At 51.3% G+C, this 22,535-nt stretch overlaps 1 protein-coding gene and 1 long non-coding RNA gene across 3 annotated transcripts in view; one reads left to right on the forward strand and one right to left on the reverse strand.

The window, feature by feature from the left end:
* The first annotated feature begins 6,506 nt into the window (after positions 1-6,506).
* PLXNA4 (plexin A4) overlaps positions 6,507-22,535 on the forward strand; it is a 411,943-nt gene continuing 395,914 nt past the window's right edge. The window contains exon 1 of the mRNA XM_019751040.2: positions 6,507-6,856. The gene's annotated coding sequence lies outside the window, so the exon portion shown is untranslated. The remainder of the gene's footprint in view (positions 6,857-22,535) is intronic.
* LOC141567594 (uncharacterized) lies at positions 6,863-9,860 on the reverse strand. Of its 2 annotated transcripts, XR_012490386.1 has the most exons (4): positions 9,442-9,860; positions 8,752-8,912; positions 7,985-8,235; positions 6,863-7,557 (listed from the first exon to the last, which is right to left on the reverse strand). It is a non-coding gene; the product is annotated as an uncharacterized LOC141567594 (long non-coding RNA). The 2 variants fall into 2 exon arrangements; XR_012490385.1 differs by having other exon boundaries at positions 6,863-8,235.

Genomic DNA, 22,535 nt, shown 5'->3' on the forward strand with positions numbered 1-22,535 from the left:
CTACTCTGATTTAGCACAGGCACCTCCTTCTCTTCTTATTCTTCTTCCTCGTTGCTTCTTTCCTCTCTCCTCCTTTCTTCCCACCCTCGGCCCACTGATGACCCTCAGGGACTGCTTTCTCTAGAAGTTGCTGAGAACTGAGAGGATTCCTTGGAGCTGAGAGAAGGTGATTCGAAAAAGTTCCCATAGGGCACCGTGCAGAGTGGAGACTGTACTACCAGCTTCCAGCTGCTTCTGTTTCCAGTCCCTTCTGTCAACAAGAAGAGTCTTTGCCTGCCCTGCCTTGCAGGGCTGGGAGGGTCAGGATCAGGTGTTGGGAACGTTTTTAGCACCATAGGGACTGGTGCTCAGTAGAGTCCTCTCAGTCTGACTTCCAAGAGGCTCCATGGGAGAGACAGGGGACAGACAGCTTGCTAAGGTGACCAGGATCCAGGACCACTTCCCACCTCACTGCTGGGTGTCTCTGAGGCTGACACTCTGGAAGTGACTCCACCCCACTGAGAGTGAGTGCTGGACTCGACATTGTGTGTGTCGATGCTTTCCAGCCCCCTGGCTAGGTTTTCTCATTTTCCCTGAACACATTGGAATATACTAAGAGGCTTGAGCCCGGAGCCCTGAAGAACCCTGGCGGAGCACCTACTGGGCCCGGTCCTACTCAGTGTCATCCAGATCATGACATGAAGTGTGTCTCTCTCTGTCTTTCTGATTCTAAAGCCAAGTGGGCTCAAGTAATAAGAGTAGGAGGTTAAGGAGGCCAAGGGCAGGGGAATGAGTCCCTCTCTGTAAGTCACTGTCTCCATTATCTACTACTGCCTAACAAATCACCCCCAATCACTGGCATCAAAGAGCATCTCCTCTCCGCTCTACGATGTCTGGGACCTCAGTTGGAAGGCTGAAAGGCTGGAATCCTCTGAAGACTTGACAGGGGCTAGAGGAACCTCTTCTAAGGTGGCTCACTCATGGGATGGCAAGTTGGTGCTGGGATGACGATGGGTGGGCAGCCTCAGCTCCCCTCCACAGGCTGCTTGAGGGTCCTCACCACATGGCAGCTTGCTTCTCCCAGAGATAGTGAGCCAAGAGACCAAGCTGGAAGCGGTGATGTCTTTTATGAACCTGGCCTTAGAAGTCACACACTGTCTCTTCCCCAGTATCTCTTCTGGGTCCCCTAAGTCAGCTCTGATTCATTGTGGGAGGGGACTGCTTAAGGGCATGAATTCCAGTTGGTGAGGGTCGTTTGGGCCATTTTGGAGGCTGGTTACCACAGTCACTTAGAAGGTTATACTCAGGTAGGTTATACTACCTGGCGACCACCTTAGGAATATGTGTTACCAGGCAAGAGTATTCAACCCATTGGCACGAACCTGTCTTCATTACAAGGCAAAGAACTCGAGGCCTTTGTGCTCTTTGTCTTCCAGTCACAGGGGTCAACTGGGTCACCTAAGCTACTTGGCAAGTGAACTAGGTAGAAGCAAGATGGCGCCTTCATGTGGGAACCATGAACTGCCTATAGTTCTTGGAATGCAGGGATAGTGTGGGACCTCGTGCCTCCTGGGTTGGAACCCCCAAGAAGGGCCACGCTGGAAGGCTTACACTTTCTTGTAGCAAGAGTTGGGACTCTGCTGTTTCTGGCCACTAGAATTAGGTCACATCCCCTCCCTCCTTCAGCCCCCTGGCCCCCCACTGCATCCTCTAACTTCTGGTTCCTTCATTTGAAAAGACCGTTTTGTTTGTTAGCTGAAAGAGAAGGAAGAACTCTCAGGAGGAAGGAGGGTAGGACAGTGGGAGGCATGGGAGCTGCTTCATGGCCCCAGTGAGCAAGATCCGTACCGCGTAGGAGTTGGGGGGAGTCCAGTAACCTCCCTCCCTTGGCACCAGCCCTTGGTGTGGCCTGGGAAGTCACAGTAGAGCATCAGGGCTGCCTGGCAGAGGTGGTGCACAGATGTCTGTCCTTCCCTCAAACGGCTTGGGTTTCCATGTCAAGACTCGTAGAGAATCTTCTGATCAGACTCGTTCCCAAGCACAACCACCACCGGGAGTCTCAGGATGGGAGGAGACAGGCAGGGCTTTGTCAGTGGTGGCAAAGCCGTGAATGATCAGGAGAAGCCTGGTTAATATTGCCGTGTCCTCACTGGCACCCAGAGGCGAGAGAAGCCACAGACAGTTTGGGTCTGTGGTGACACAGGCATGCTCTTTCCCTACCCTCCCTCAAGGACAGTCATTTTGCTAACCCTTGGGTTAGATAGAGGCTTACTTAACCCCCTTGGGACACAGAGGAAAGAATAAGTTTGTTTCAATGGACTGAGAATCTTAAGAGCAGCTGTCGGTACCTCAAAATGGCAGCTTTCGAGGAGGAGGCACATTGAAGGCTGCTGAAGTGTGCAGTGGACCTGTGGCGACAGACCAGGAAGCAGGGGGCAGTGGGGAGTTGGGGCGCTTCTTTGTGTCTGCAACCCTGACCTCGGCATCCAGCGCAATGTCACTGCGGAAGGCTCTTCCCCTCCCAGTCGCTGCTGCGCGAAGGGATAACGTTGATATTTCTGCTCGCCTGCAGGTGGCGCCACAATTTAGGTTTTTAAGCTGCTGGTCGCCTGCGGTTTTCATCCAGCGCGCTAAGCTCTGTGTAAAACCCAGCGTTGGGCCAGCTCTTGAGGGGAAAAAATTCGCTATAGCAGCACCAGGCTCTGGTGATTTATTTAACAAGCAAATCTGGCTTTTATCAACTTAAATAGCAGTTCTGTTCCTAGGCTAATAAAATGGTGGTAGCTAAGTGAAGGGAAACAAGGATTTCTTCTCTACTCTCCTATTAAGCTGGCCCTTTTGTTCAGCCATGAGAGATGAGCCAATACTTTTCTCCTCAAACCCCTCAATAAACCACAATCGAACTGCCACAAAAACAGCCTCTTCGGAAATAGGGCTTTACAAAACAATATGCCATGTAGCTTCCCCTCTTGTGGCCCTGGAGCCAGGCAATGACCTACCCAGCTTCCCCACTGGGCTAGGGGTACAGTGGGTGACTTATGTCAGCAGGAGAAAGCTTGTGTCTCCCGTTGCCCCTCACCAGCTGGCAGGGGTTGAGGAAGGTGAAAGAGTGAGCAGGATTTGTACCTAATGCAAAACCCCACTTTGAACCTTTGTAGAGGCTGCCTTTCCCCCCGTGTCTGTTCATAGAGAAGAGTCAAGACAACCGAGGACCTTCCTGCCCTCATTGCATTGTGCCATCTTAAAAAAGATGTGTTGTTCTGAAAAGCAATGCTAATTCCTTACACGTGTATTGTACTTGGCTTAGAGTTTCCAAGCACAGGAGTACATAGCATCTCCTTTGAATGTCACTATCCCTAAGAGGTACAAGGGTCAGGCGGGAACTCAGAGTGCCACTGAGAAGGTGTGATTTGCCCCACATTGTAGAGCTGGTGGGTGGCACAGCCAGGTCCTTTAACTTCCAGGCCCTACTCCTCCCACCCCACCCCACTCTCCAGCCTTGAGAGAAATGGCCATGGGGCTTGGATTTTTTAAAATTATCATTTAAAAAAAAAAAAATTAAAAAAAATTGAGTCCTACACTGTTGCTAATTTGACCCTTACCATGACATTTTAACTGCCGCTGCAGCACACTTTTCACCCACGCTATTAAATGGAAGGCAAGGAAAGGAAAAGGCAGTTGGCCATGTGGCCCCATTAATGACAGGAGAGTCGGCTGGGGACCCTCACCTGCCCATTGTGGGGCCAGCTTTTCGCCTCAGTTCTTCCCTGTCGTCTGGCTCTGTTATTACTCTTCAGGCACCACATGGCGTTCATTTCTCTGAATGGAAATAAATGACACCACACATTAGGCAGGAGATAAAGAATAATAAATACATTTTATTTGCCACCTCCAAAATAAAAGGTCTTTGACTTCCCATCCATCCATCCATCCATCAGAAAATGGACCTGGGGCCCAACAGCTACATTCACACCTACACACATATGCATGCATGTACCCACACAGGCTACCAGGAGGCAAAAAATCAAGTTGTATTAAAAATGCATGCTAGAAGGGCTGAGAATGGAAGCAAAGCTGTTTTCTCACTTACCCCCTCCCTTTCAGCATTTTTATGGCATCCGTGAAAGCCAAGTGGCAAACAGACATTTGAAAGGATCCTCCCCACCCCTGCCCCACTTTTATGGAACCATATTCCTTAAGTAACCCATTATGATTTTTCCATGGTGCTCTCTGCAGTGTCACCTCTGGGAAAAGCCTGTGATGTCCCACGCAGCAGTTTTAGAGGCAATACCTTGAAGGGGTCCAGGACCAGGGTGGGAACAGCCATATAGGACCCCCTTAAAGTTTGCATCCTGGGCACCTCACTGATTCACCCGAGTCTCAGTCCTGCCAAGAGAGACATTGGGTCCTGGGATCCCTCAGGCTCCATGAAGGTCCAATAAGCAGTAGCATTGAGTTATTTTGCTATGTGTTTCTCCGGACTTCCAAAACTAACCTGATATTGTGTGCGTTATCTAGAGTCTGGGATCCAGGCTTTCTGAGAGGAGAGGAGCCAGATCAATGTATTAACACAAGCTAATAAGATAACTCCTTGCTGCTTTCTGGGCTGTGCAATACTCAGCAGAGAAGCAGAGGCTGAAAGGGCTCCACTCTGTCTCCTGGAAAACCCTTTAACCAGACAACCAAATGTCTGCTTCCCTCCTCACTGGAGCCTGGCTCATCTTCTTGCTGAAGCACCCACCTCTTGAGAGCAAAGCTTCAGGCGAGGCCCTGTCTATCTAGGTGGACCCTGCCTGACCTATGCTGCTGCCCACCTTGCGTCTTGTACACCTGGCCAGTTCTCAGCTGGTTTTAATGTCTCCCCACTTTACAACTATGATGTCTGCGAAATCATAACCCCTACAGAAAGGTGTAGGGATTTATGCTGTTGTCATAATTTCCACCTGATAGGAAGATTCTGCGATGTTTTGATGGGAAGGATAGTACTGGGTGTGGGCAAAAGGAAAGTTGAAGAAGAGACACGAGGGAGGAGGCCAGAAACCAGGGGTCATCCCTGATTGCTGCCCATGCCAGTGGGCACAATTGATGGTGCTACTTCCCTGGGACTATTGTGGGGTGGGGTGAGGGGGCATGCATAAAGTAGTAAGTGTGGGAATGCCTTAGGCTTCTCTGGGGGGGGGGGCTCAATCCTAGGAGGGTCTGGGTAGGGGTTTCAGAGGCAGTGCTGCCCTTCCCATCCTGGCACATGTCCTCCCTGCCGCCGGCTGTGTAAACCAGAGCAGCACCCTGATTTCTTTCTCTGGACTTCAGAAACTGCCCTGCTGTTCGCATTGTGTGTTTTGCTGTGGTGTAGAATGTAGGGTTTCCAAGGAGTGCGGAGCCAGCCCAGCCTCGTAATATAATCATGACTAGAGCAGGCAAGCTCTAGGGCACTTGGCCATTCATGTTCTCTCACCCATGCTTTCGGTCCGTCCTTGGGGTGCCCCCAGCCACAAGGAGGGGGCGTACCTTGGTGGGGTGCTGGGGCGGGGCTCTGATTAGGAATGGGTGCGTACACCGGTGTCACTTCTGAACCCCTTCGGGGCACCCTGACCATCGGACTCCATGTCCCCACCATCCGAGGAGGCTGTGTGCCTCATTCCGAGTGCGCGCCCTGCACCCCGTCGTCGTGGATGCGCCCTTCTTTGCCCCCTATCGCCACTGGCAGGGTCGCTCGCTGCGTGCAGAGGGGACAGGGAGGATATCGGCAAACATCCGTGCAGGGGAGCGCGGGCCAGGCGGCAGTGGCGGGCGCGGAGTGTGGGGGAGGCGCCCTCGGCCCCCTCTGCCGGCCGCTTTCGGTCTGTCTGGATGTCAGCCGCGAGCTCCCAGCCAGCCAGAGTGAGCCAGAGAGGGAGCGGCGGCTGGCGGCGGGGAGGGGAAGGGGCGAGGCGAGGCGAGGGAGGGAGGCAGGGAAGCAGGGAGGGCGGGAGGGAGGAGAGGAGGACCCAGAGAGCGCCAGGCAGCTGGAGTTTTTGCAGCGCTTGGCCGGGCTTCAATGCACAGCAGCAGCGAGCCGCGGCGGCAGCAGGCAGCCCGGGAGCTCCGGCGGCGGCCGAGCCAGCGGCAGCCCCGCTCCCTGCCCCCTGCAAACTTTGCGAGCAGCCCGCCCGGGGGGCCGGGGGCGCGCCCGGGAGGCCGGGCTCGGCCCGCAGCCGCAGCATCAGCCGCCGCCGCAGCCCCGCGCCTCCCCGGGGAGCAGCCGGCGGCTCCCGCGGCCCCCCAGCCCCGGCCCCTCAGCACTGCCCGGCCAGTCCCCCAGCAGGGGCGGGGGCAGCAGCGGCGCGGCCGGCTGCGGGCTGCTGGGGGGCGGCCGCCGCTGCCCAGGGAGACACGCAGAGGCGCCGAGAGCGCTCCCCGGCGGGTCCCCAGCGCACTGGCTGCGCCCGGGCAGCGGCCCGGCCAGGAGAGCATGGGCGGCGCGGAGTGACGCCGCCGTGCCCGCTTGGCATCAAGGACATTTAGCCCGCGGGGGTGGGGACGGAGGGGGACAGCCCGCGTCGCCGCTGCCGCTGCTCGGCTCTGGGGCTGGGTGGAGGAAAGGGGTGCCTGGAATTGATCCACATCTTCCGACCTTTTCGTTGGACATTTGGCCCACCTTGGATGCTGCAAGAGGAGCTGTCAAGCCCCGCAGGCTCTGATTTCGCCCTGGGTTTTGCTCGCCTCCTCCCGGGCTCCCTGTGCCTCGGTGGAGTATCTGCGTTCCCGGCTGGGGCTGAGGAGGCAGCCACGCGCGCACACGCACACGTTCCGAGGCGGGCGAGAAGCGGCGGCGCCGGCACCATCTGCAGTGTCAATGCGGCGCTCCCGCTGAACCAGGCGAAAGCGGCGCTTCCAGGTAAGGAGCTGGCGGGGCGGGTGGCGGGGGCAGCGCGGGCGGGGATCCCCGCTTCGCTCCGGGAGTCCTCGGCTGCCCTGGAGCCAGCCCGTGGCACGCACGCACACATACACGTACACACAGAAATACACACAGGCACACACCGCGCACAGGCACCTGCCCACGTCGCACCTGGACACCCGCCGTAGGTGCTGCGCGGCCAGGGCAGGTGTTTCCTGGGTTCTTTCTCGGAAGCTCCTGGATTCGGACGTCTGTTACCCGGGACTTTCGGGGTGGGAGTCTGGGTGTGACTGCCTCTCCCTCCCACCCGGGTAGGCTGAGGGAGTGATTTTTTCCAGTTCCCAGCCCCTCTCTTCCCTCGCTGGTTTTAAAAACCGGAGAAGTAATGGGAGGTCTTGGGAGACCCGCCCAGTCTAATCTCTGCCTTGTGGTCTTACGACACCCTGGGATTTTAATGGGAGATAGACCGACAGACACTCAGACAGATATTTGGAGAGGCTGGTGGCCCAGCGCGCGGGGACGAGGCCACATAGGCGGACGGGGCTGCGGTTCTGTAGGGCGGTGCATGTGGAACAGACACTGCGTTTCCCCAGTAAGAGGCAGCACAATCGCTTTTCTGAAGCGTGGTTCTGCTTCCCGGAGAATGCGCCGCGATTTCAGGCAGGAAGGGGTCGAAGAGCCGCTTGGGGTGGGTGCGTTGCCTGCCAAGGGAGGCAAGGGGGTCAGATCCTCCCTAAAAGGTCTGACCTCCTCACATGTGCGGTCTCTGGCCCACAGTAAGACGACAGGGCTAAGGGACACAGGTCTTGAGTCTCCCCTTTACCTCCCTACTCGTCCTCTGCACTGTGCTGGAAAGCATCCCCTGTGCCTCTGGCTAACACCTGTCACATGCCTTTCCAGGGTGTGTGTCTGGGAAAAAGATCTAGAAGGGGGATCCACGAGCGTGTAATGCCGGAAGGGAGGGGCTCCCCTCTCTCCTGATCACCTCAGCAGTGCCCACCCTGTAGGAAGCAAGACAGTCTTGGATCTGCTAGTGTCCCCAGAGCCTGGCTGCTCCTGACATATAGCATCGCTCTCCAGAGGCCTGTGGTTCAAGGTTCTAGTTCCCAGAAGCTTTTTCTTCCTTACATTTTCTCCATGGCTGGAGGTTCACAGGCTGCTTATTTTCAAACTTTTTTCTGGAGGAGGTAGGAGATGGCTGGGGCTCCAAAAGGGCTTTTTCCCAGTTCCCCATTTGGGGAGCAGTTCATTCAGGGTTTGGTTGGTGTAGAAAGAAGAATGTGAGATCCAAATGAAATATTCTTCTGGAGTTGAATGTAAATATAACAAGGTCCCATGTTTCTATAGCGGTCACTTGTGGGGATAGCTTGTTGGTCAACCTGGAAAGAAGTGGAATAAGCTTGTGCCCTCTATACAAGATGATGTGTTCAGAGTGTCCTGCAAACTCACCCGTGGGGAAAATATGTTGGGAGTTTTCCAGAACCTTAGGGGAAAGAAGTCAACATTCTTTCGAGCAAGAGGACCTCAGTGCTGAGCATAGGAGTTGTTTGTTCCTATAAATCCTAAAGATGGGTGCTGAAATTAAGGGGTCCCTCGGCACCCCCATCTCTGCTATTTTCCAACTTTTTGCAGCTTCTGCAAAGGTCTCTAGCTAGGCTGGGGAGGAGAGGAGCAGACGCCCCGGGAGGCAGATTGTATTCTGGCTGTGTGATCTGCCCTTTGATTGATTGAAAAGGGTAGATGGAATAAAGCAAAGCTGTCACAATGGGAAGAACCCAGTAGGGGGAAGACACATTATTTTCTTTTTAAGAATGGCGGGTGTGTGTGGACGAGTTCTTAAAGAGCCTAGCTCGACGTGGTCAGCTCATCCCACCATGTGTGGCAACAGGACCCACCTCTGTATCCCGGGAAGAACTGGGATATTTCCACACGCATGCCCCCTGAGCCCGTGGACAGGGAGGTCCCACATACACATAGAGCGGTACATGGTTTTCAACAGAAAGAGTGAACTCCAGTAACAGTGGGTGGCTCCCAGGTAAACATTCCCTCATGGGACCTGAAAGGGACAAAAAGACAAGGTACAGAGCTCCCTGAAACACCTGGGCATCTTGTACATAGACCCTGTTCCTTTCTCTGCTGCCCTCTCTACCCGCCTTCCTTTCTCATAGATTTGTAGCCTCAGGATCTGTCATTTTAATGCAAAGCCAGCAGTCATTACGCTGGATATAAGCTAAAGATTTTTAAACATGGGTTCAAAAAAATCCCCAGTTTCCACACTTTGTGTTGGGTACCGATTTGGTTTCTAGGATAAAGCAGGCATTAATTAACATCTGTGTAACGCTGGGTGTACAACGTCTAATTTTTTCCTGGCTCTCCGGCCCAGCCCCGCAGCATGTCAGGTTGTCACTCTCCCTCTCTACCAGTCCTCTGTGGTCTTCCTTTTAAGTTCCCTGGGGTCCTCTCACTCAGAAAGGAGTTGCACTAGAAAAACCCCAGCTGTGAGTACTTCCTTTCGGCAGACCCTTGCGGGTGCTCGCCCTCAGGCTGGGCCGCTGTCCTTCCAGAACTTCATCCTGGATACTCACCGATGCTCTGCACACGTTTCTGGAGGCATCTCAGGAGGCCGCCAACTTGTTTCCTTTCTCCGTCTCTGCACCTCTCCAGCGTCTGCTGCTCCCTGCACACAGGGAGAGCTACGTGGTAGATTCTGCCTGTACTTGGCCTGCGGATCCTTTTCCTCACAATGAGGGCTGCTGGGAATTAAGTGGGGGCTTTCTGGGAGGGGGGAGCAGTCCTGAAGTGAGGAGAGAGCTAAGGGGGCGGGCTGATTAACCGTCCTTAGTTCCTAGCTATCACCAGGCTTTGATGCAAAGAAATTGCAGCCCTGCTCTCCCTTCCTAGCCAGTTAGGAGGCGTTTTTTTTAGCTGCGTCTCCCCAGCTCCACCCAGAGAAGGCACTACATAGATAATGCCACCTCGGAGACCTGTTGGAGTGGCTCTGTGATGGGCGGTGTCAGGCGGCAGCCATACAGGAAAGCGCCCGTGATCTCGGCTGTGATTTGTCTGTGCAACAGATGTGCCATTAATTTTTAGGCTCTACTCTCTTCTTATTTGTGTCCAGTTCTACCCGATGCCAGACCGGTGCAGACGCTGGCGCGGGTGAACAACGCTTGACACCCCCCTTCCTTCGTCCCCACACCCCCTTTCCTCCTCCTCTTCCCACCACTTGCTAACCCTCCTCCTGGCTTTGTGCACACATCCGCCAGCCCATTCGCCCTCAAATGTGTGGCACTCCAAGAAATCAATATAACATGAATTTAACGACAGCTGGATGATTAAGTGTTATTTATATTTAAGAGCGGCATTTTAAAAAGACGTCGTGCTAATAAATCAAACGGCTGTTTGGGAGATGCACGTGATTAGGGTAATTGCCCTATAGGCTATTGAGCAATGCTTGGTCCGCACAGAGCCCTGCAGACACCACCTCTTTAGAAGCAGCTGGGAGCCCCGCTGCGCCCTACCCCGAACTCCCACCTGGCACCCTCCTTCCCTTCCTGGGGGCTTACTTACTCTCCCCTCTCCCCTCCTCGCTGCCTGGGCTGCAGCGTTCCAGTGGTGGCAGGAAGGTAGAGTCAGCAGGGAGACTGAAGGGGGCTCTGCTGCTAAGTGGTGAGACACGGATCTTAAAAGCAGAGACAGGCAGGGGGTCCTAATTCCCAGAGCGGAGGCCTCATTCCAGAAGGAGGGGGCTGCCTGGTTGGAAGCAGCCTGGAAGGAAAGCTTCCTGGGTCCCCGTGTGAGTCTCGGTGAGCCCCTGACCCTGGTGCTAAGATCATGTGGCATCAGCCTCCCCAGGGAAGAGGCTGTTAAGATCTGTCTTTGTGAAAGTAACAGAACGGAAAAGAATACTAATTCGTGGTGAGGAAGAGGACAGTGGCTAGTATTTATTGAGCCTTTTCTCAGGTGAGGCATCATGGAAGTACTTCACACAGGTCGGCCCCTTTCCTCCTAACAACCCAGAGGGGCAATTCTTATTACTGTCCCCTCTTTCACCACGAGGGACCTGAGATGGGGGCGGGTAAGGACTTGGCCAAGATCACACAGCTGGTGGGTGATGGCTCCAAGTCTCAACCCTCAGCAAACACACTGACTTCCCTCCTAATCACCGTGCTGTTTGCCTCCTTAGAAGGTCTGTGGAGCAGGCCACCACGCCTATGGGAGTTTTGGGAAAGAGTGTACCCAGGAAGGTGACACTACCTGGATTGTCCCCTGGACTACCGCTGTGACCCCCCGTGAATTTGTTTACCCTTTGAGGCTCCATTCTGCCCTTTCTCAGAGGGGCTGCGTCTTAGCCTCACTGTTGGTGGGTTGTGAAATTGCAGGGATCATTCTAGCACAGAGCTCAGTTTCCCACGTGACTCTGGCCACCTTTGGCAAATGACTCCGCCCATCCCTCCTGGGAAAAACTTGAGGGAGGGAGGAAGTGCGTGAGGTCCTGATCTCTGCTTTCCATCCTGTGAGGCTGAGTCTCGTGCTGGCAGGAGTCACTGTGGAGTCTTGTGCTTCCTAGTCACCGCTTGGAGTTTGCTGGCCTGTGGAAACACGACTCTCCCATTTAATCCTTCAAGTCACCCTGTGAGGTGAGGAGTATTTATTTCCATTGTGACGGAGTAGGAACTAAGGCGGAATGTCCTAAGCTCCAGGATGCTACATGGCGGATGGTCTTTTCACTCTTGGAGAAGGATGCCCACAGTAGGTGCTCAGCTATGTTCATTCATTCATTCATTCATTCATTAGCCCTCGGGTCCCAGATTTTGGAAGCCAAGAGGCAGGGAAGGCATCTCTGCTTGAGGACGTCATCCCACACTGGGTGCCGGGTCCATATGGTAGATGGAGCAGAGGTTTACTGGAAGTTGGTGCCAAAGGGCTGTGCATGGGGAAGTCGTCCTGTTAGGAATTACATCTGGATTCTGAGAGGGGTGGGCAGGGAAGCCCTGATGGAGCTATGGACCTGGTTGGGTGCCGTCCCATCCCAAAGCCGGGTCTCTCCGGCCTGAACATTTTAGGGAATAGCCACAGGGGCTCCTCGTGTGCTTAGCTGTTTGTTTCTTTCTTCCAAAAGACAAGCTTTTATCCTATGTGTTATTGATTTGGCTTTTTTTCCCCCCTACACTGAAGTGGGTGAAGGTTCTGCCAAACTCGAGGTGGCTAGCAGGGGTGCACTTGGAATACCATCACCCCCCTCTGGGGCAGCAGGAGGAGGGGCTGACACTCCTGGAGTCCCGCTCAGACTCACCCCGACAGGTGTGTGTCCTCACCTGCTGGCTAAGCTTGGCTGTTCCCCTCCCTCTCTGCCGTGCCTTCTCCATGAACCAAGAGTCGCAACAGCAAATTGGATTTGGGGATGTGTTGTCACTCCAACACAAAACAGATCGCTAGCTCAGACGATATGGTCTCCGTAGTCGATGCGCTGAACTGAACGCAGACGAGCTGAATCAATGCCCGAGTCTTACGGGCAAGAGCACTTTCAGTAGAAGACGCAGTGGAGGAGGAGGCCCCGGGAACCAGAGCTGGTCAGAGGCTTTCCTGGTCTTCACTCAAGATCGGACACACTCACTGCCCCATCTCGTAGGAGCCCAGCTGGATTTCCCTCTTGGTTGTGTGGAGTCGAGGACAAACAGACCATTCTTGCCTTTGCCCCCGAGATCACGAGGCGGGAAAGTAAGCAAAGCAGGACTGTCCCGCTGATTGTGCAAGGAGTAGACAGCGAGAGGCAGGCGTGTCAGGGCTGGAGCCATGGGGTTGCATAACTGAACCAGACGACGTGCAACGTCAGCTCACCTTTCAGAGGGAGAGAGTTCATTTTCCTTCTCTCTGTCTCAGACCTGCTTCTTGAAGGGAAACCTACAACAGAGCAGAATTTCCCAAAGTATGTTCTGTGGGAATTAATAGCTGTGGCACACACAAAAAGTTTCTGTGGCCCCATACGTTTACCCTGAGTGTAAAGCAAAGCTAAAGAGGTTCCTTGTTGCAGGACTTCTCAGAGCCTTTAGACACACTCATATGGACTGTGCACCCACAAAAGGTAGCTACCCTATGTAGTAGCCCTGGAGATCCACTGAGAAACGCTGGACTAACACAAACTCTTTCATTGGTCTGATTTCAACTGTAAATAACGCGGTAGATTCTACAGTAAAAAATGCAGCGAAAAGTGCACGCCACACACACAAAGTACCGGGGCCTGGTGATTACGGGGGGACTCAGGTTTCAAGCAGAATTTTGCCAGATGGGCAGAGAGTCCAATTCCAGGCTCAGCGTTTGCCCCTTGTCGTGTCAAGGCAGCAGAGAACTTCTCAGACAGGAGTGAGGTCCAGGCAGGTGTATATTTTCTCAGGTTCCTAGACAACTCTGGTGTGTTCCCCCTGGTTAAAAAGCACTGGTGTTGCGGGAAAAGCTAGACAGTGGAGACAAATAGATGTAGATAATCTAACTTTGTCACTTACCAGCTCAGGGTCTTGGGAAAAATCCCCTGTGTTTCAGGATTACCATTGATAAAATGAGGGGGGTTGGTCGAGATCAGTGATTTAAAAAATCGTTTTTAGTATGTATGCAGGTAGAATGCTTTATGCAAATGAAAACGTATGTGGAATTCCAGTGCACAGAACAGATCCAACAAGGACTGTTGGTCAGCGCTATAGGGGAGCCCCCGGCTTGTGTGTCCCTCTGTCCCCCTCTTGGCCTGGGTTCCCTGGAAAGCAGAGTCTGGGGCCAAAGCTGATGTGGTGATCCTTTGCTGAAGGTGGGATCCCAGGGCAGCAGGAGTGAAGGAGAAACGGAGGAGAGGTCGGGAAGGAAGAGAAAGAAAGAATGTATTCCCAAGCCAGCTGCAGCTTCCCGAGGAAGCATGGCTGGTGGCTCCATCACTAAGGAGGGATCTAGAGAAGCCCGATGGGAACACGAAACAGAAGAGCCAGCATCCGTCGGCGGGGTCCTTCCTGGGTGCTGCAGCGCCCTGGGCACCATTCACCCCGTAAAGTGGGGACACCTCCTTACTTTGAGGTTGTGATGCTACATCAAACTAGTGCCTCTGTGGTCAGGCCCATGGGTTGGGGCTACACCTGCCGGATTCATTCTTCGCCCCGAAGGAACAAAGGCTTCAAGAACTGTAGGGCCAGAGAAATAGTGTGAGGTGTCCCTCGGGCCCCTCTGGCAGGAAGTGGGGCAAGTGGCTGAAGCTCAGAATTGGGGATGGAAGTGGCATGTCAGGTGGGGCCAGGCAGATCTGGGTGCATACACCAACTGGGGGTCGGGGATAAGGGGTTCCACGTAAGGAGTCCATATACGGTTCTTCAGAGCAGAGTCAGGTAGCAAACCAGGGCAGGCTGCTCCCATAAGAGTCATCATTCAGCCCCCCAAATTCATGACTCTATGGCCGCAATAGCCAGCCCCACTATGGGTTACCCACCTGAGACCCCGAATAGAAATCACATGAAGAATGGGTTCCAGTTAGGTTGCAAGAGGCTTTCCCAACTTTTAGGGCTCATTAACCTAAGGAGTGCCTTCCACGTGGTCATATGTGAATGTGTCAGCCACGTCTGCTCGTGGTGGCTGAGAGGGCAGATGCAAATGACCTCTGCCTCTCTCCTTGTTTTCAAAACTATTATAACTATTGAAGTATAAAGTAGTAGGGGACATTTCTGCATAGAATATTTTCCATAAGCAATTGCCTCTTACTAGTCTCCCCCGCCCCCCACCCTTTTATTACAGCGCTTGTGCTCTGAAGCCCCTCTAGGGTCAGGCAGGCAAAGGACAGATGGTCGCACTGTGCTTACGACCCCTTTCCCCCTCTCTTCACCATCTTGCTCCCCTAAATGCACTTGCCCTTAACTGCTGGTTGATGAGGGCAGCTCCCTGACTTGGAGATGTGTGTGTGCATTAGCGTGTCTGCTTGAGATTTCTGGCTCCCTGTGGGTCAGGACCAGCCCCTGCTTGAAGCAGTCCCTTGTGTATTCAGGAACTTAATTCATACTCTTAAATAATGGTAAAGATGCTGCTGCTGCCGGTAGCAATGATGCCAACAGCACTGGAGTGATTTCTTTATGTCTTTCCCTTTCTTACTTCTCTTGCATACTCGGTGCTGAACATAGGGCCTCTCCTACTGGAAGCAATAAAAAAATAGTAATATTTGCTGAGTAAACTGAATGAATGAATGGAGCAGGAGAAGGTGGAGACGAATGGTCTGTAAAGGATAAAACGAGGGAAGTGTAAACCAGCTGCAATGGCGGTGTCTGCTTTCTGGCAAGGGCAGGGGTGGAACCACATCAAGACGGGTGGCTATTTCAGAAGATTTCGATAAACCAAGACAACAGCAGAGCCCATCCGTCACCCTAGAGTGTCTTGGGTGCTGGCAGTTTGGGGGCAGGTAGAGTGCAGTGGTCTATTCACATTATTGCACATGGAGTTGATTACTTGCTTGCCACGTAACACTCGCTGCGGGTTTCGGTGCTGGTAGATTGGCGGGGACGACCAAACAGCATTTCCCAGGGCATTCCAAGGACGAGTTTCTCCATGGAAAAAGCATTCTGTGGCCAAATATGTCTTACAGGCGCCTTAGACTGTGTCCTCCTGGAGATTCAAGATGCACATGAAAGGCTTGGGAATTCTGCTCCAGAAAAACCTGCTTATTTATTCTTAGCCAACCATTTGCCAGCTTATTTGGCATTGGGTTCCCCTTGTGTGGGTGTATGTAAACCTGGAACGGGTGTTCAGGAGGAAGCATTTGGGGAGATGTTGGTCTTCAACGGGAAGCCTTCAGGTCTGAGTTCAGTTTGGAGCAGAAATAAACAGGAGAACGAATCTGCTGCTCTGGTAAAATGCAGACTGGAGAGGTCCAGCTTCCGGAGGAGCTTGGCTTGCTCTTGACCTTGTCATTTGCTTTTGAGAATCTCAGACATGGCTGTGAATTGTTGTGAGACTTGGGCGACAGTAGTGCTTTCAGATGTGTATCTTCTAAAGGGATCCTTTTAAGGAGTGTGGTTACAGCTTTGACAGGTTTGTGGACATGTTTCCAAAAAGTAGCGCTTCTCGGCTGTACATAACAGATCAAGATGGATGTTTGCAAAATATGTGAGTAATGACATTCACCTTCTCCATATATTCTTTTCAGCTACACTTACGGAATAATAGGCTTCAATATAACTGGCAAAGATAAATGTTCTGAATTAACTAAGAACGTTCTTCAGACACAGCTCCCTAAATTTTGGATGGTGGAAACAAATTTTCTCTAGGGAAAGAAACTTTGCTACCCTAGAGAGGCTGAAGGTTTCTAATGAGACTATAAATCCATGGTTACCCACCGTTGGGTAAGTGACCCGGAGAGAGAAGTTAGGAATTTCCCATGGGAAGCATTTCACCGCCCAGTATTCGTCTCACGTTGGTAATGATATGTGGGCTTGAGAGTTTGGCTGGGGGTGGACTATCACCCCAGCGGTATTTGGGTTTGGATAACCTGGGGACACTGGCTGGGCATCCACGTGCTCAATTACAGGCCCTTGGTCATGCTTTGCCCAAGCACCACGCTCCTTTCCAAAGTGAATAACACACACTTACTAACAAAATTCCCCTGGCGCCCATTCATAAAGCATTGCACTGGTGATTTCTATCAGCATTAAACTGTTTGGTGACTGAGTTTAGAATTATAGGATTCGTAGAAATGAATTAGCAGTAAATCAAGTCCCAGCTGAGTTCGAACCCAACTGCAGTGAGTTTTAAATTAAACATATCTTGCTATGATGAAGCAGTTGTAAGTCAAGCACTGGGGCTCCGTCGCTCTTGACTTTGGAGAAGCGTAGCCATCACCCTCCGAAAGGAAAACCCTGACAACAGCTTGTATTGATTCCCAGTCATGCTGGGAAATTGCCACTTCATTTCTTCTTCATAAACTGTTGGCTTTCATTTTATTTTTTTTAAAAAAGGAATCCTATTTGCAGGGACACAGCAGAGCTCTCGGAACAGAGCAGGTGGGACAGGACTGAGGCCCAAGGGCATGATTCATTGCGTCCTCTTTGGGCCTTCTCAGAAGGAACCATGCAGAAGGGGCGTTTGAGTCTGCGTGTGTTGTGTGGTTTGTTTTCCCGCTCGGACCATATTTGATTCTCCTTTCTGGGGGATCTGTACAGAAAAACAACAAAGAGAACACTTCAAGGGGGCTGCAAGACTGTCATGTTGTAGTGACAATTGCGGTGTAATAGGAAATCATTTATGTAAGTTATGGTACCCTCTGAATGGAGCTTGTCGGAAACGTGGCTACAGCTTCTCAAGGCCTGTTTTTTCTTTCTCCTGCAAAATAATCCTGAGGTTTTCATGTTCAGGGCAATTGAAAACGTATTATGTGCTGGCCAGGGAATGGGGAGACCCAGTTTCTAATTCTACGTCTGCTGAATATCTTTCAGTGAGTCCTGTCTGAGCTAGGCCTCGATTTCTCTTTCTCTAAAGCCAGAATAAGCTCTTGCTGTTTCCTGAAGCCCAGGAGGTGAGGATGAGTGTGGCATGCATATTAAAGGACCAGGTGAGCGTCAGAAGAAAGACTCCATTGACACACAAGGTCAGAGAAAATCAAGAAAGAGAGAAAGCAGCCTAAGCTTAGGCCTCTCACCATTACCCTCTACCATCTCCTGTGTGTTTGCTGGTGTGGTGAAGAGCTGCACGTCATAACAGCTGCTTGCGGAGGGTCAGAAAGGAGAATGCACATGGGCTAGCAAGGGGCTGTGAGAAAGGATGGTTGATACAGGAGTCCAGAGCCTGGGTAGGAGGGGGAGTCCTGCACCTCACAGTAGCAGTGGGTTAAAGGGGGGACTGTGGGAAAAGCAAAGGAGTCATCATGTCCCTGGATGCCTACCTTTCACTTTGCCCCATACATATAGATTTACTTATCCTACAGAGCTAGATGCACTGTTATGAAATTTTTAACCAACTAATCAATTGATCAGTCAGCTAGTCAATTTAGTCAATACTTATTGAGTGTCTACTCCGTGCCATGCACTGTGCAAGAGTTTGGTGGTATCGAGATAAAAGACCTCGTTTCTGCCATTAGGGAGTTCACTGCTTGGTGTGGTCAGAGCACATATGTTACTAGATCACTGAAATACAATGTGGTAAGAAGAAAGTACATAAGAAGGGACACCCATCCCGATACGGAAGGCAGGACATTGGAAAGGTCTGGAGAAGGAGGAGAGGGCATCCAACTGAGCTGTGAGGGCTGTTTCGCAGGGTGAGTGGGATTGGCCTGGTGAACAGGGGGAAGAGTTGGCAGGTGCAGGAAGCAGGAAGGACAGGCATGGAGAAGTGAGAGCACACAGCATGGCTGACCTGCAGTGGGTCAGGGCAGAGGCAGGAGGTGAGGCTGGATGCAAACACAGGTCGAGGCTGGGCCAGGACCAGGGGTAAGTGTCCAGCTAAGAGTTTTATCTGGCAGGCCTTGGGGATTGCCAAGTAGAGAATCAACCAGAGCAGATTCACATTGAGAAAGACCACTGTGGGGGCCGCACGGAGAATTAATCGGGGTGAAGCTATTCCAGTGAGACAGGCAGACATGGGAGAGGGCTGATCAAAGGCAGTGACACAGGAGAGAAAGGGGCTGATGTGAGAGGAACCTAGGAGTTAGAGCTGACAGATGGCAAATATGGTGGTGAAGGTGGAGGGAGTAAGGGGAGTTGGGGACATCATATAGGTATCCAGCTTGGGCAGCTGGTGGAAGGTGACACCATTCATTTAGCTTGAGATTTCTAGACCGAGACTCAGTTGAGGGGGAGTGGCAGGAGAAGGGGAATGTGTTCTTTTCTGGACATGATGAGTTGAGGAGGTGCATGTGGGATTTTCAGGTAGAGCTGACCAGGAGGCCTGCAGATATACGGCTTTTTTGGCTCTTGTGTTCCTGGCAGCTTCAGCTAGTGCTTACTATGATATTTACTTCTGGTCTCATTTGTAGACTTAGGAGTTCATTTTGGGATCTGGCAGAAGCTTACGAGGAAGCGAGAAGACCCACATATAGATTTTTACATTTTTGAAGTGGTTCAAGTTTTGAATTAAACATACTAGCTTGAACATTTTGCTTGAGATCGTTCTGAAAACATCCAGGCATTCACCTTGCCTTAGGAGATCCTCACTATTTTCCAATAGGAGATTGAGTCGTACGCAGACAACTACAGAGTGAGCTCGGAATAAAAGCAGAATTAGAATTCAGCAAGGGACAATGACCAGACCTTCATTCTTGGCATTAGCTCGTCCCCCTTCTTGGTGCGTGCACCCCATTTTCATTGAGTGTGGTCTGGTGAAATGAGCTCCATCATGAGCTGAGAGATAATTAAAATTTTGACCTTGCCCTTGAGAAGTAATGCCTTGTCTGTCTGGTTGTAGGAGCCAGTCGGTACAATCAAGGCCTGCAGGTAGGATCTGACCACTAGATAAGTTTTGCTTGGTCCAAAGTGTGTTAAAGAAAAATCTGTATTTTCGAATGCCGTTACGTGGGACGGGCCCCCTTCAGGTTTCACTCTCTGTTGTTGCCCCTTTGCTTCAGATATTTATGGTGAAGGTATTTGAATTAAAATACCAGCAGCCTAGTACCTAGTAGGTACTCAAACAGTGCTTAGTCCATCTTCCCAGTATGCAAAAACAAATAAATGAGTTCACGTAATAGTGTCAAGTCCTTGGCTTTCTGCAAAGAAACTTTGTAATTTAGTAGCCCCTATTAATGGCAGGCTATGTCAAAGCGGCTGGTGGCAAAACTTTGAAGCGCTCTGTGCTCCATCAATGTGTTTCATTCTGTGAAAACTTTAGAAAACAGGCCATTTGGTTTGAGCAGAGTGTGGAGACAAAAATGCCCAACTCCTTCAAGTTTACCCAGACTGTGAACCCCCTACTCTTCGCTGCTGTAAGGTCACCAGGCTGCATGGGGATAGAGGTCCTCAGGCAGTGTGAGGTGTCCGAATGACATGGGTACCAGTCCTCTAGAATGAGGGACTCTGGGAGTTTAGCCTCAAATGGTATCTTTAGCTGCAAAATTGCAGTGCAATTTCAAGTGAAATGATGGATTTACTCTCTTCTCTGGCTTGCTTCTGGGTAGCTCAGAGCTGCTAATAAAAATGGCTTATACTGTGGACTCTGCTGTAGAGAGAGACCAGGGGGCAGGCAAGATATGTTTGAGCTCTAACCTTTCCAGAGCCCCACAGAGATGACAGGGTTTCTCTTCTCCCCTCCTCACGCCTCTGTACCCAGCCCTTGTCCATTTCATAAACTTCACTCCGTACCTAACATGTTTACACAGCTACACTTTTGATCTCAGGGAACTCAGAGCAGTTTTCCCCTGTTTATCAGGTGCCAACTTGTTTCCCTAGAAGGGACAGAGGGTAGGTCCAGGGTCCTAAGAAGGGAAGTAACCTAACCGCAGTGAAATGTGGTCAGGACCAAAATAGATTAGTCCCCACTGCCCTGGGCTGTGCTTGGGTGTCCATGACTCTCTCCACTGGGGGTGGGGAGCTCCAGGGTTGGTGAGCCGAGACCGCTCAAAGGCTGCCTCAGAGTCTGAGACAAAGGTAGGGAACCCCATTGCTTCTGCTTCTCTCCTATGCTGCCCTCTTCTATGTCATTGTAGTTTCCACTGAGCTACCGGTGATCAGATGTCGGGTTTATGCTCAGATGAGTAGATCCAAGAAAGGTGCAAATCCTCGAGGGACTGCCCCTGTGCATGGTGGCAAATTGGACGGAGAATCTTGGCTGTGGATGGCCCCTGGGCTGGGTGGTGGCGATGGGGGGAGAGAGCAAGCTTTGCTCAAGCCAGATCTGATTGCATGAAGAAGGTACTGCAGCTCCTTCCTTCCTTCCTTCTTGATGCTAGCAAGACCGAATGCTTCTTGATACGTACTTAAAAATAAACTCATTACATATTTTTAAAAACCTGTATTTAGATTTATGGCAGTCATTATTGAGTGAAATGGCATTTTCTTGGCACCTAGGATTGGAGATGTAATAGAAACTCTCTCGCCTTCACTGGGGGCTGCTTATGTTTGGAGTGTTCAAGAGAGCTTCAGTAAAAAGCAACATTTCCCTCACACGCTGCTTTGAAAGAAGGGCATTTCTGTCCCCAAATGTATATGCAAATTTTAACCATCTTTAGACCTGGAAAAGTTTTGACCAGCTAACAAATTTTATGAGTACCCTTGCCCACATTCCAGTATTAGCCCAGGTAGTTTTGTGACAAGAGAGTTGTTTCCCTAGAGACTCTCTGTACATTCAGGCTGCCAAGGATGTATTTGTAAAATACAATTTGTTGACTTGTATTTTTAAGCATTTACATCTCCTATTCCCACTTAATCGCAAGCTTCTTGAAAGCGGGCAGCTGTCTTAGACACATATGCAGTTCCTTTAGGACCCAGGGTGAGGGTGGTTTGATTTTCTTCTCTCTCTCCCTCTCCACCTTAAACTTGGTTTTCTGAGCTTAGAAGAGTGCTAGAATCGTTGGACAGTAGAGGGCATCACATATACGGAAAGACCTGGATATCCACAGGAAGTGGGAAGCAGCTTCCCTACAAAGTCTGCTCTGTGATGGCTGCGCGCTGGTGGTTAGTCTTCCATTGAATAGCTGTTGCTCACCATTAAACTTGGCTGACTTCCTGTTGTCTTTGGCCAGAAGGTTCTGAGGTTTCACAAAGATGAAAAAATAAAAATGATAACAGCATAGTGAAATTCAAGGATGTAAAAAGATTTTTATTTAGGGGCACAAATGGTGGCCCCTTGGGAGCTGATTGTTTGCTTTATGTAGCCCACCCCCCGACCCCTAATCCTTCTATCTTCTGTGAAGAAATTTTAAATTTCAGGCTCCTGTCAACTCTCCTTCCACCTCTTTGCTCTGAGCCACACATCTGGGCTGTGCTGGCAAGTTGGGGGTCTTTGCAGGGCTTGGGAACAACCCCGTTTTGGTAGAGCATGATGGAGACCTCGTTCTCTTTTAATTACTTTCCACATTGATTGAGAGCTCTCTGCTGCTCATGCGCTGTTAGGCCTGACTCCACATCGGACTTTGGGATTGACGTGTGGCAAAGGTCAGAGTCTGCAGGAGTTGGGAGTAGCAAAGCCAGTGTCAGAACCCATCTTGGGTCAAGTCTGTTGGTCACAGGCTCCCCTAAATTCTAAGGGCAGCCCCACCCCCCTGCTGGTTCATCATTGGTGGGTCTCCAAACTCATCCCTTACTCATTTGGTGTATATTTTACATGAACTTCTGCCATCTGGGACTTTATCCATTAATGATTTTTTTGAAACCTAAATTTTGAACTTATGTGTATCACATTAAGCTTCGTTTTCGGGTGAGTTTGGACCCTGTTCCAGCCTGCTCAGGTCGTCTTGAACTACGTTTCATCTCATCAGTAGGGGAAGCCTTATAGTAATACCACAGGACTTCTCTCCTAGTATCTCATCTGACCTTCTCAAGTCCTAGAATCTGTCATTTGCAAATTCGATAAGTGTGACTCAGTCCTCATTCAAATTACTGATAAAAATGTGAAACTACACAGCACCAAGGGCAGAACTCTTAGGCATGGCATTTCCTTGAGAGCTTCCCTTGTAGGTTTGACAAATAGCCATTGGTGAAGCTTCTTTGGGCCAAAAAGCAATGGAGTGTTGAGGACC

The sequence above is a fragment of the Rhinolophus sinicus genome, linkage group LG11 (assembly GCF_036562045.2).
Source record: "Rhinolophus sinicus isolate RSC01 linkage group LG11, ASM3656204v1, whole genome shotgun sequence".
NCBI classification, from domain to species: Eukaryota; Metazoa; Chordata; class Mammalia; order Chiroptera; family Rhinolophidae; genus Rhinolophus; species Rhinolophus sinicus.